Below are 11,526 nucleotides of genomic sequence, written 5' to 3'. Positions count from 1 at the left end.
CTCAGCTCATCTGCTCGAGGCCCTGGTACACCCTGTCCGCGACCCCCCCCCCACCTAAACAAACTCACACACACACACACACAAACACACACACACACACACACACACACACACACACACACACACACAGACACAGACACCTTAACTCATCTTAGCTGTGCTAGTAGCATTAGCCGAAACGCATCCACAACCAAACAAACATTAGCTCATCCACTCATTCACATGTGTGTGCCCAATGGTCCGGCAGCTCCAATCATACGACCGGGGGATCTATGTCCGGAGAATGCTCCCATTAGCCCGTCTAAGAGGTTCTTCTGCCCCCAAGCTTCCCCGCCTCTGAGAGAAGAAACATTACCTCCGCTCCTCTGCTCCTCCGCTTCTCAGCTCCACCGCTCCTCCGCTATGGGCCCTGGTACTCCCCCCCCCCCACCTAAACAAACTCTCACACAAAATCACTCACACACACACAAAAACACACAAACAGTCACACACACACATACACACACACCTTAATTCATCATAGCTGTGCAAATAGCATTAGCCGAAACGCATCAACAACCAAACAAACATTAGCTCATCCACTCATTCACATGTGTGTGCCCAGGTACTCCCTGTCCGCGACCCCCCCCCCCCCCACCAAAAGAAACTATCACACACATACACAAAGACACTCACACACACACACACACAGACACACATACACACCTTAAGTCATCATAGCTGTGCTAAAAGCATTAGCCGAAACGCATCCACAACCACACAAACATTAGCTCATCCACTCATTCACATGTATGTGACCAGAGGTCTGGGAGCTCCGGTCATACGTCTGGGGGAGCTATCTCCAGAGAAGGCTCACATTAGGCCGTCTAAGGGGTTCTTCTGCCCCCAAGCCTCCCCGCCTCTGAGAGAAGAAACATTACCTCCGCTCCTCTGCTCCTCCGCTTCTCAGCTCCACCGCTCCTCCGCTATTGGCCCTGGTACCCCCCCCCCACCTAAACACACTCACACACACACAAAAACACACAAACACACACAAAGACACTCACACACACACACACACACACACACTCACACACACACACACACACACAAACGCACCTTAACTCATCATAGCTGTGCTAATAGCATTAGCCGAAACGCATCCACAACCAAACAAACATTAGCTCATCCACTCATTCACATGTGTGTGCCCAGTGGTCCGGGAGCTCCAATCATACGTTCGGGGGATCTATGTCCGGAGAATGCTCACATTAGCCCGTCTAAGGGGTTCTGCTGCCCCCAAGCTGCTCCGCCTCTGAGAGAAGAAACATTACCACCGCTCCTCTGCTCCTCCGCTTCTCAGCTCCACCGCTCCTCCGCTATGGGCCCTGGTACTCCCCCCCCCACCCCCCCCTACCTAAACAAACTCTCACACAAAATCACTCACACACACACAAAAACACACAAACACACAAACACACATACACACACACCTTAACTCATCATAGCTGTGCTAATAGCATTAGCCGAAACGCATCCACAACCAAACAAACATTCGCTCATCCACTCATTCACATGTGTGTGCCCAATGGTACTCCCTGTCCGCGACCCCCCCCCCACCAAAAGAGCCTCTCACACACACACACACAAACAAAGACACTCACACACACACAGACACAGCCATACACACACCTTAAGTCTTCATAGCTGTGCTAATAGCTTTAGCCGAAACGCATCCACAACCAAACAAACATTAGCTCATCCACTCATTCACATGTGTGCGCTCTGGTACTCCGTGTCCGCCCCCCCCCCCCCCCCCCCCACCAAAACAAACTATCACACACATACACAAAAACACTCACACACACACACACACTGACACACATACACACATTAAGTCAGCATAGCTGTGCTAATACCATTAGCCGAAACGCATCCACAACCAAACAAACATTAGCTCATCTACTCATTCACATGTATGTGCCCAGAGGTCTGGGAGCTCCGGTCATACGTCTGGGGGAGCTATCTCCAGAGAAGACTCACATTAGGCCGTCTATGGGGTTCTTCTGCCCCCAAGCTTCCCCACCTCTGAGAGGAGAAACAATACCTCCGCTACTCCGCTCCTCCGCTTCTCAGCTCCACCGCTCCTCCGCTATGGGCCCTGGTACCCCCCCCCCCACCTAAACACACTCACACACACACAAAAACACACGCGCACACACACGCGCACACACACACACACACACACACACACACAAACACACACACACACACACACACAAACACACCTTAACTCATCATAGCTGTGCTAATAGCATTAGCCGAAACGCATCCACTACCAAACAAACATTAGCTCATCCACTCATTCACATGTGTGTGCCCAATGGTCCGGGAGCTCCAATCATACATCCGGGGGATCTATATCTGGAGAAGGTTCACAGTGGCCGGTCTAAGGCGTCCTACTGCACCCAAACTTCCCATCCTCTGCCTTTGAGAAGAGAAAAATTACCTCTACTCCTCCATTCCTCCGCTTCTCCGCTCCACCGCTCCTCGGCGATGGGCCCTGGTACCCCCCCCCACCCCCACCTAAACAAACTCTGACACATACACACACGAACACACTCACACAGACACAAAAAACAAACAAACACACACACACACAGACACACACACACACACACACACACACCTTAACTCATCAAAGATGTGCTAATAGCATTAGCCAAAACGCATCCACAACCAAACAAACATTAGGTCATCCACTCATTCACATGTGTGTGCCCAATGGTCCGGGAGCTCCAATCATACGTTCGGGGGATCTATGTCTGGAGAATGCTCACATTAGCCCGTCTAAGGGGATCTGCTGCCCCCAAGCTTCCCCGCCTCTGAGAGGAGAAACTATACCTCCGCTACTCCGCTCCTCCGCTCCTCCGCTTCTCAGCTCCACCACTCCTCCGCTTTGGGCCCTGGAATTCCCGAACCGCTGGACATAAGCGAATCAAGGCCGGGCATCTGCCCTCCTCCGCTCCTCAGCTCATCTGCTCGAGGCCCTGGTACACCCTGTCCGCGACCCCCCCCCCACCTAAACAAACTCACACACACACACACACAAACACACACACACACACACACACACACACACACACACACACACACACACACAGACACCTTAACTCATCTTAGCTGTGCTAGTAGCATTAGCCGAAACGCATCCACAACCAAACAAACATTAGCTCATCCACTCATTCACATGTGTGTGCCCAATGGTCCGGCAGCTCCAATCATACGACCGGGGGATCTATGTCCGGAGAATGCTCCCATTAGCCCGTCTAAGAGGTTCTTCTGCCCCCAAGCTTCCCCGCCTCTGAGAGAAGAAACATTACCTCCGCTCCTCTGCTCCTCCGCTTCTCAGCTCCACCGCTCCTCCGCTATGGGCCCTGGTACTCCCCCCCCCCCACCTAAACAAACTCTCACACAAAATCACTCACACACACACAAAAACACACAAACAGTCACACACACACATACACACACACCTTAATTCATCATAGCTGTGCAAATAGCATTAGCCGAAACGCATCAACAACCAAACAAACATTAGCTCATCCACTCATTCACATGTGTGTGCCCAGGTACTCCCTGTCCGCGACCCCCCCCCCCCCCCACCAAAAGAAACTATCACACACATACACAAAGACACTCACACACACACACACACAGACACACATACACACCTTAAGTCATCATAGCTGTGCTAAAAGCATTAGCCGAAACGCATCCACAACCACACAAACATTAGCTCATCCACTCATTCACATGTATGTGACCAGAGGTCTGGGAGCTCCGGTCATACGTCTGGGGGAGCTATCTCCAGAGAAGGCTCACATTAGGCCGTCTAAGGGGTTCTTCTGCCCCCAAGCCTCCCCGCCTCTGAGAGAAGAAACATTACCTCCGCTCCTCTGCTCCTCCGCTTCTCAGCTCCACCGCTCCTCCGCTATTGGCCCTGGTACCCCCCCCCCACCTAAACACACTCACACACACACAAAAACACACAAACACACACAAAGACACTCACACACACACACACACACACACACTCACACACACACACACACACACAAACGCACCTTAACTCATCATAGCTGTGCTAATAGCATTAGCCGAAACGCATCCACAACCAAACAAACATTAGCTCATCCACTCATTCACATGTGTGTGCCCAGTGGTCCGGGAGCTCCAATCATACGTTCGGGGGATCTATGTCCGGAGAATGCTCACATTAGCCCGTCTAAGGGGTTCTGCTGCCCCCAAGCTGCTCCGCCTCTGAGAGAAGAAACATTACCACCGCTCCTCTGCTCCTCCGCTTCTCAGCTCCACCGCTCCTCCGCTATGGGCCCTGGTACTCCCCCCCCACCCCCCCCTACCTAAACAAACTCTCACACAAAATCACTCACACACACACAAAAACACACAAACACACAAACACACATACACACACACCTTAACTCATCATAGCTGTGCTAATAGAATTAGCCGAAACGCATCCACAACCAAACAAACATTCGCTCATCCACTCATTCACATGTGTGTGCCCAATGGTACTCCCTGTCCGCGACCCCCCCCCCACCAAAAGAGCCTCTCACACACACACACACAAACAAAGACACTCACACACACACAGACACAGCCATACACACACCTTAAGTCTTCATAGCTGTGCTAATAGCTTTAGCCGAAACGCATCCACAACCAAACAAACATTAGCTCATCCACTCATTCACATGTGTGCGCTCTGGTACTCCGTGTCCGCCCCCCCCCCCCCCCCCCCCCTCCCCCACCAAAACAAACTATCACACACATACACAAAAACACTCACACACACACACACACTGACACACATACACACATTAAGTCAGCATAGCTGTGCTAATACCATTAGCCGAAACGCATCCACAACCAAACAAACATTAGCTCATCTACTCATTCACATGTATGTGCCCAGAGGTCTGGGAGCTCCGGTCATACGTCTGGGGGAGCTATCTCCAGAGAAGACTCACATTAGGCCGTCTATGGGGTTCTTCTGCCCCCAAGCTTCCCCACCTCTGAGAGGAGAAACAATACCTCCGCTACTCCGCTCCTCCGCTTCTCAGCTCCACCGCTCCTCCGCTATGGGCCCTGGTACCCCCCCCCCCACCTAAACACACTCACACACACACAAAAACACACGCGCACACACACGCGCACACACACACACACACACACACACACACAAACACACACACACACACACACACAAACACACCTTAACTCATCATAGCTGTGCTAATAGCATTAGCCGAAACGCATCCACTACCAAACAAACATTAGCTCATCCACTCATTCACATGTGTGTGCCCAATGGTCCGGGAGCTCCAATCATACATCCGGGGGATCTATATCTGGAGAAGGTTCACAGTGGCCGGTCTAAGGCGTCCTACTGCACCCAAACTTCCCATCCTCTGCCTTTGAGAAGAGAAAAATTACCTCTACTCCTCCATTCCTCCGCTTCTCCGCTCCACCGCTCCTCGGCGATGGGCCCTGGTACCCCCCCCCCCCCCACCTAAACAAACTCTGACACATACACACACGAACACACTCACACAGACACAAAAAACAAACAAACACACACACACACAGACACACACACACACACACACACACACACCTTAACTCATCAAAGATGTAATAATAGCATTAGCCAAAACGCATCCACAACCAAACAAACATTAGGTCATCCACTCATTCACATGTGTGTGCCCAATGGTCCGGGAGCTCCAATCATACGTTCGGGGGATCTATGTCTGGAGAATGCTCACATTAGCCCGTCTAAGGGGATCTGCTGCCCCCAAGCTTCCCCGCCTCTGAGAGGAGAAACTATACCTCCGCTACTCCGCTCCTCCGCTCCTCCGCTTCTCAGCTCCACCACTCCTCCGCTTTGGGCCCTGGAATTCCCGAACCGCTGGACATAAGCGAATCAAGGCCGGGCATCTGCCCTCCTCCGCTCCTCAGCTCATCTGCTCGAGGCCCTGGTACACCCTGTCCGCGACCCCCCCCCCCACCTAAACAAACTCACACACACACACACACAAACACACACACACACACACACACACACACACACAGACAGACACCTTAACTCATCTTAGCTGTGCTAGTAGCATTAGCCGAAACGCATCCACAACCAAACAAACATTAGCTCATCCACTCATTCACATGTGTGTGCCCAATGGTCCGGCAGCTCCAATCATACGACCGGGGGATCTATGTCCGGAGAATGCTCCCATTAGCCCGTCTAAGAGGTTATTCTGCCCCCAAGCTTCCCCGCCTCTGAGAGAAGAAACATTACCTCCGCTCCTCTGCTCCTCCGCTTCTCAGCTCCACCGCTCCTCCGCTATGGGCCCTGGTACTCCCCCCCCCCCCACCTAAACAAACTCTCACACAAAATCACTCACACACACACAAAAACACACAAACAGTCACACACACACATACACACACACCTTAATTCATCATAGCTGTGCAAATAGCATTAGCCGAAACGCATCAACAACCAAACAAACATTAGCTCATCCACTCATTCACATGTGTGTGCCCAGGTACTCCCTGTCCGCGACCCCCCCCCCCCACCAAAAGAAACTATCACACACATACACAAAGACACTCACACACACACACACACAGACACACATACACACCTTAAGTCATCATAGCTGTGCTAAAAGCATTAGCCGAAACGCATCCACAACCACACAAACATTAGCTTATCCACTCATTCACATGTATGTGACCAGAGGTCTGGGAGCTCCGGTCATACGTCTGGGGGAGCTATCTCCAGAGAAGGCTCACATTAGGCCGTCTAAGGGGTTCTTCTGCCCCCAAGCCTCCCCGCCTCTGAGAGAAGAAACATTACCTCCGCTCCTCTGCTCCTCCGCTTCTCAGCTCCACCGCTCCTCCGCTATTGGCCCTGGTACCCCCCCCCCACCTAAACACACTCACACACACACAAAAACACACAAACACACACAAAGACACTCACACACACACACACACACACACACTCACACACACACACACACACACAAACGCACCTTAACTCATCATAGCTGTGCTAATAGCATTAGCCGAAACGCATCCACAACCAAACAAACATTAGCTCATCCACTCATTCACATGTGTGTGCCCAGTGGTCCGGGAGCTCCAATCATACGTTCGGGGGATCTATGTCCGGAGAATGCTCACATTAGCCCGTCTAAGGGGTTCTGCTGCCCCCAAGCTGCTCCGCCTCTGAGAGAAGAAACATTACCACCGCTCCTCTGCTCCTCCGCTTCTCAGCTCCACCGCTCCTCCGCTATGGGCCCTGGTACTCCCCCCCCCACCCCCCCCTACCTAAACAAACTCTCACACAAAATCACTCACACACACACAAAAACACACAAACACACAAACACACATACACACACACCTTAACTCATCATAGCTGTGCTAATAGCATTAGCCGAAACGCATCCACAACCAAACAAACATTCGCTCATCCACTCATTCACATGTGTGTGCCCAATGGTACTCCCTGTCCGCGACCCCCCCCCCACCAAAAGAGCCTCTCACACACACACACACAAACAAAGACACTCACACACACACAGACACAGCCATACACACACCTTAAGTCTTCATAGCTGTGCTAATAGCTTTAGCCGAAACGCATCCACAACCAAACAAACATTAGCTCATCCACTCATTCACATGTGTGCGCTCTGGTACTCCGTGTCTGCCCCCCCCCCCCCCCCCCACCAAAACAAACTATCACACACATACACAAAAACACTCACAAACACACACACACACTGACACACATACACACATTAAGTCAGCATAGCTGTGCTAATACCATTAGCCGAAACGCATCCACAACCAAACAAACATTAGCTCATCTACTCATTCACATGTATGTGCCCAGAGGCCTGGGAGCTCCGGTCATACGTCTGGGGGAGCTATCTCCAGAGAAGACTCACATTAGGCCGTCTATGGGGTTCTTCTGCCCCCAAGCTTCCCCACCTCTGAGAGAAGAAACATTACCTCCGCTCCTCTGCTCCTCCGCTTCTCCGCTCCACCGCTCCTCCGCTATTGGCCCTGGTACCCCCCCCCCCACCTAAACACACTTACACACACACAAAAACACATAAACACACACACGCGCACACACACACACACACACACACACACACACACAAACACACACACACACACACACACAAACACACCTTAACTCATCATAGCTGTGCTAATAGCATTAGCCGAAACGCATCCACTACCAAACAAACATTAGCTCATCCACTCATTCACATGTGTGTGCCCAATGGTCCGAGAGCTCCAATCATACATCCGGGGGATCTATATCTGGAGAAGGCTCACAGTGCCCGGTCTAAGGCGTCCTACTGCACCCAAACTTCCCATCCTCTGCCTTTGAGAAGAGAAACATTTCCTCCGCTCCTCCATTCCTCCGCTTCTCCGCTCCACCGCTCCTCCGCGATGGGCCCTGGTACCCCCCGCCCCACCTAAACAAACTCTCACACATACACACACGAACACACTCACAAAGACACAAAAACAAACAAACACACACACACCCACACACACACACACCTTTACTCATCATAGCTGTGCTAATAGCATTAGCCGAAACACATCCACAACCAAACAAACATTAGCTCATCCACTCATTCACATGTGTGTGCCCAGTGGTCCGGGAGCTCCAATCATACGTTCGGGGGATCTATGTCCGGAGAATGCTCACATTAGCCCGTCTAAGGGGTTCTGCTGCCCCCAAGCTGCTCCGCCTCTGAGAGAAGAAACATTACCTTCGCTCCTCTGCTCCTCCGCTTCTCAGCTCCACCGCTCCTCCGCTATGGGCCCTGGTACTCCCCCCCCCACCCCCCCCTACCTAAACAAACTCTCACACAAAATCACTCACACACACACAAAAACACACAAACACACAAACACACATACACACACACCTTAACTCATCATAGCTGTGCTAATAGCATTAGCCGAAACGCATCCACAACCAAACAAAACAAACATTCGCTCATCCACTCATTCACATGTGTGTGCCCAATGGTACTCCCTGTCCGCGACCCCCCCCCCCCCACCAAAAGAGCCTCTCACACACACACACACACACACACACAAAGACACTCACACACACACAGACACACACATACACACATACACACACCTTAAGTCTTCATAGCTGTGCTAATAGCTTTAGCCGAAACGCATCCACAACCAAACAAACATTAGCTCATCCACTCATTCACATGTGTGCGCCCTGGTACTCCGTGTCCCCCCCCCCCACCAAAACAAACTATCACACACATACACAAAGACACTCACACACACACACACACTGACACACATACACACATTAAGTCAGCATAGCTGTGCTAATAGCATTAGCCGAAACGCATCCACAACCAAACAAACATTAGCTCATCCACTCATTCACATGTGTGTGCCCAATGGTCCTCTTCTCCGCTCCACCGCTCCTCCGCTATAGGCCCTGGTACTCCCGATCCGCTGGACTCAGGAGAATTATGGGACGTGCTTCTGCCCTCCATCCGCTTCACAGCTCATCCGCTCCAGGCCAAGCTACCCCCTGTCCGCGCCCCCCCCCCACCCACACACACAAACACACACACACACACACACACACACACACACAAGAACACACAAACACACAAACACACACACACACACACACACCTTAAGTCATCATAGCTGTGCTAATAGCTCCCAAGCTTCCCCTCCTCTGAGAGGAGAAACAATACCTCCGCTACTCCGCTCCTCCGCTTCTCAGCTCCACCGCTCCTCCGCTATGGGCCCTGGTACCCCCCCCCCCCCACCTAAACACACTCACACACACACAAAAACACACAAACACACACACGCGCACACACACACACACACACACACACACAAACACACCTTAACTCATCATAGCTGTGCTAATAGCATTAGCCGAAATGCATCCACTACCAAACAAACATTAGCTCATCCACTCATTCACATGTGTGTGCCCAATGGTCCGGGAGCTCCAATCATACGTCCGGGGGATCTATATCTGGAGAAGGCTCACAGTGGCCGGTCTAAGGCGTCCTACTGCCCCCAAACTTCCCATCCTCTGCCTTTGAGAAAAGAAAAATTACCTCCACTCCTCCATTCCTCTGCTTCTCCGCTCCACTGCTCCTCCGCGAAGGGCCCTGGTACCCCCCCCCCACCTAAACAAACTCTCACACATACACACACGAACACACTCACACAGACACAAAAAACAAACACACACACACACACACACACACACACACACACACACCTTAATTCATCATAGATGTGCTAATAGCATTAGCCGAAACGCATCCACAACCAAACAAACACTAGCTCATCCACTCATTCACATGTGTGTGCCCAATGGTAATCCCTGTCCGCGACCCCCCCTCCCCCACCAAAAGAGCCTTTCACACACACACACACACACACACACACACACAAAGACACTCACACACACACAGACACACACATACACACATACACACATTAAGTCATCATAGCTGTGCTAATAGCATTAGCCGAAATGCATCCACAACCAAACAAACATTAGCTCATCCAGTCATTCACATGTGTGTGCCCAATGGTCCGCTTCTCCGCTCCTCTGCTCCTCCGCTCCTCCGAAACCGCCAGACATAAGCGAATCAGGCTCCAGGCCCTGGTACTCCCAATCCGCGGGACTTACGCGATTTGTCGGCCGGGCTTCCGCTCACCTCCGCTCCTCCGCTCCACCGCTCATCCGCTCCGGGCCCTAGTACTCCTGAACTGCTGCACATCATTAAATCACGCTACAGGCCCTGGTACTCCCTGTCTCAGGGATTAGGCATATTGTGGTCCATCATTCCGCTCTTCTCCGCTCCTCCGCTCCTCCGCTCCTCCGCTCCTCCGCTCCACCGCTCCACCGCTCCACCGCTTCTCCGTTCTTCCGCTCATCCGCTCCGTGCCGTAGTAGTCCAGAACTGCTGGACATAAGCGAATCAGGCTCTTGGCCCTGGTACTCCCTCCACGCGGGACTTGGGCAAATTGTCGGCCGGGATTCCGCTCTCCTCCGCTCCTCCGCTCCTCCGCTCCTCCGCTCCTCCGCTCCTCCGCTCCATCGCTTCTCCGTTCTTCCGCTCATCCGCTCTGCCACTCATCCGCTCCGTGCCCTAGTAGTCCAGAACTGCTGGACATAAGCGAATCAGGCTCTTGGCCCTGGTACTCCCTCTACGCGGGACTTGGGCAAATTGTCGGCCGGGATTCCGCTCTCCTCCGCTCCTCCGCTCCTGGCCCTGGTACTCCTGAACTGCTGGACATAAGCGAATCAGGCTCCAGGCCCTGGTACTCCCAATCCGCGGGACTTAGGCAAATTGTCGGCCGGGCTTCCGCTCACCTCCGCTCCTCCGCGGGACTCAAGGCGAA

This window comes from Fistularia commersonii, unplaced genomic scaffold, assembly GCF_037954325.1.
Source record: "Fistularia commersonii isolate RoL2024-O1a breed Wild unplaced genomic scaffold, RoL_Fcom_v1.0 HiC_scaffold_53, whole genome shotgun sequence".
In the NCBI taxonomy this organism is placed as follows: Eukaryota; Metazoa; Chordata; class Actinopteri; order Syngnathiformes; family Fistulariidae; genus Fistularia; species Fistularia commersonii.
This window is presented reverse-complemented; position numbering follows the sequence as displayed.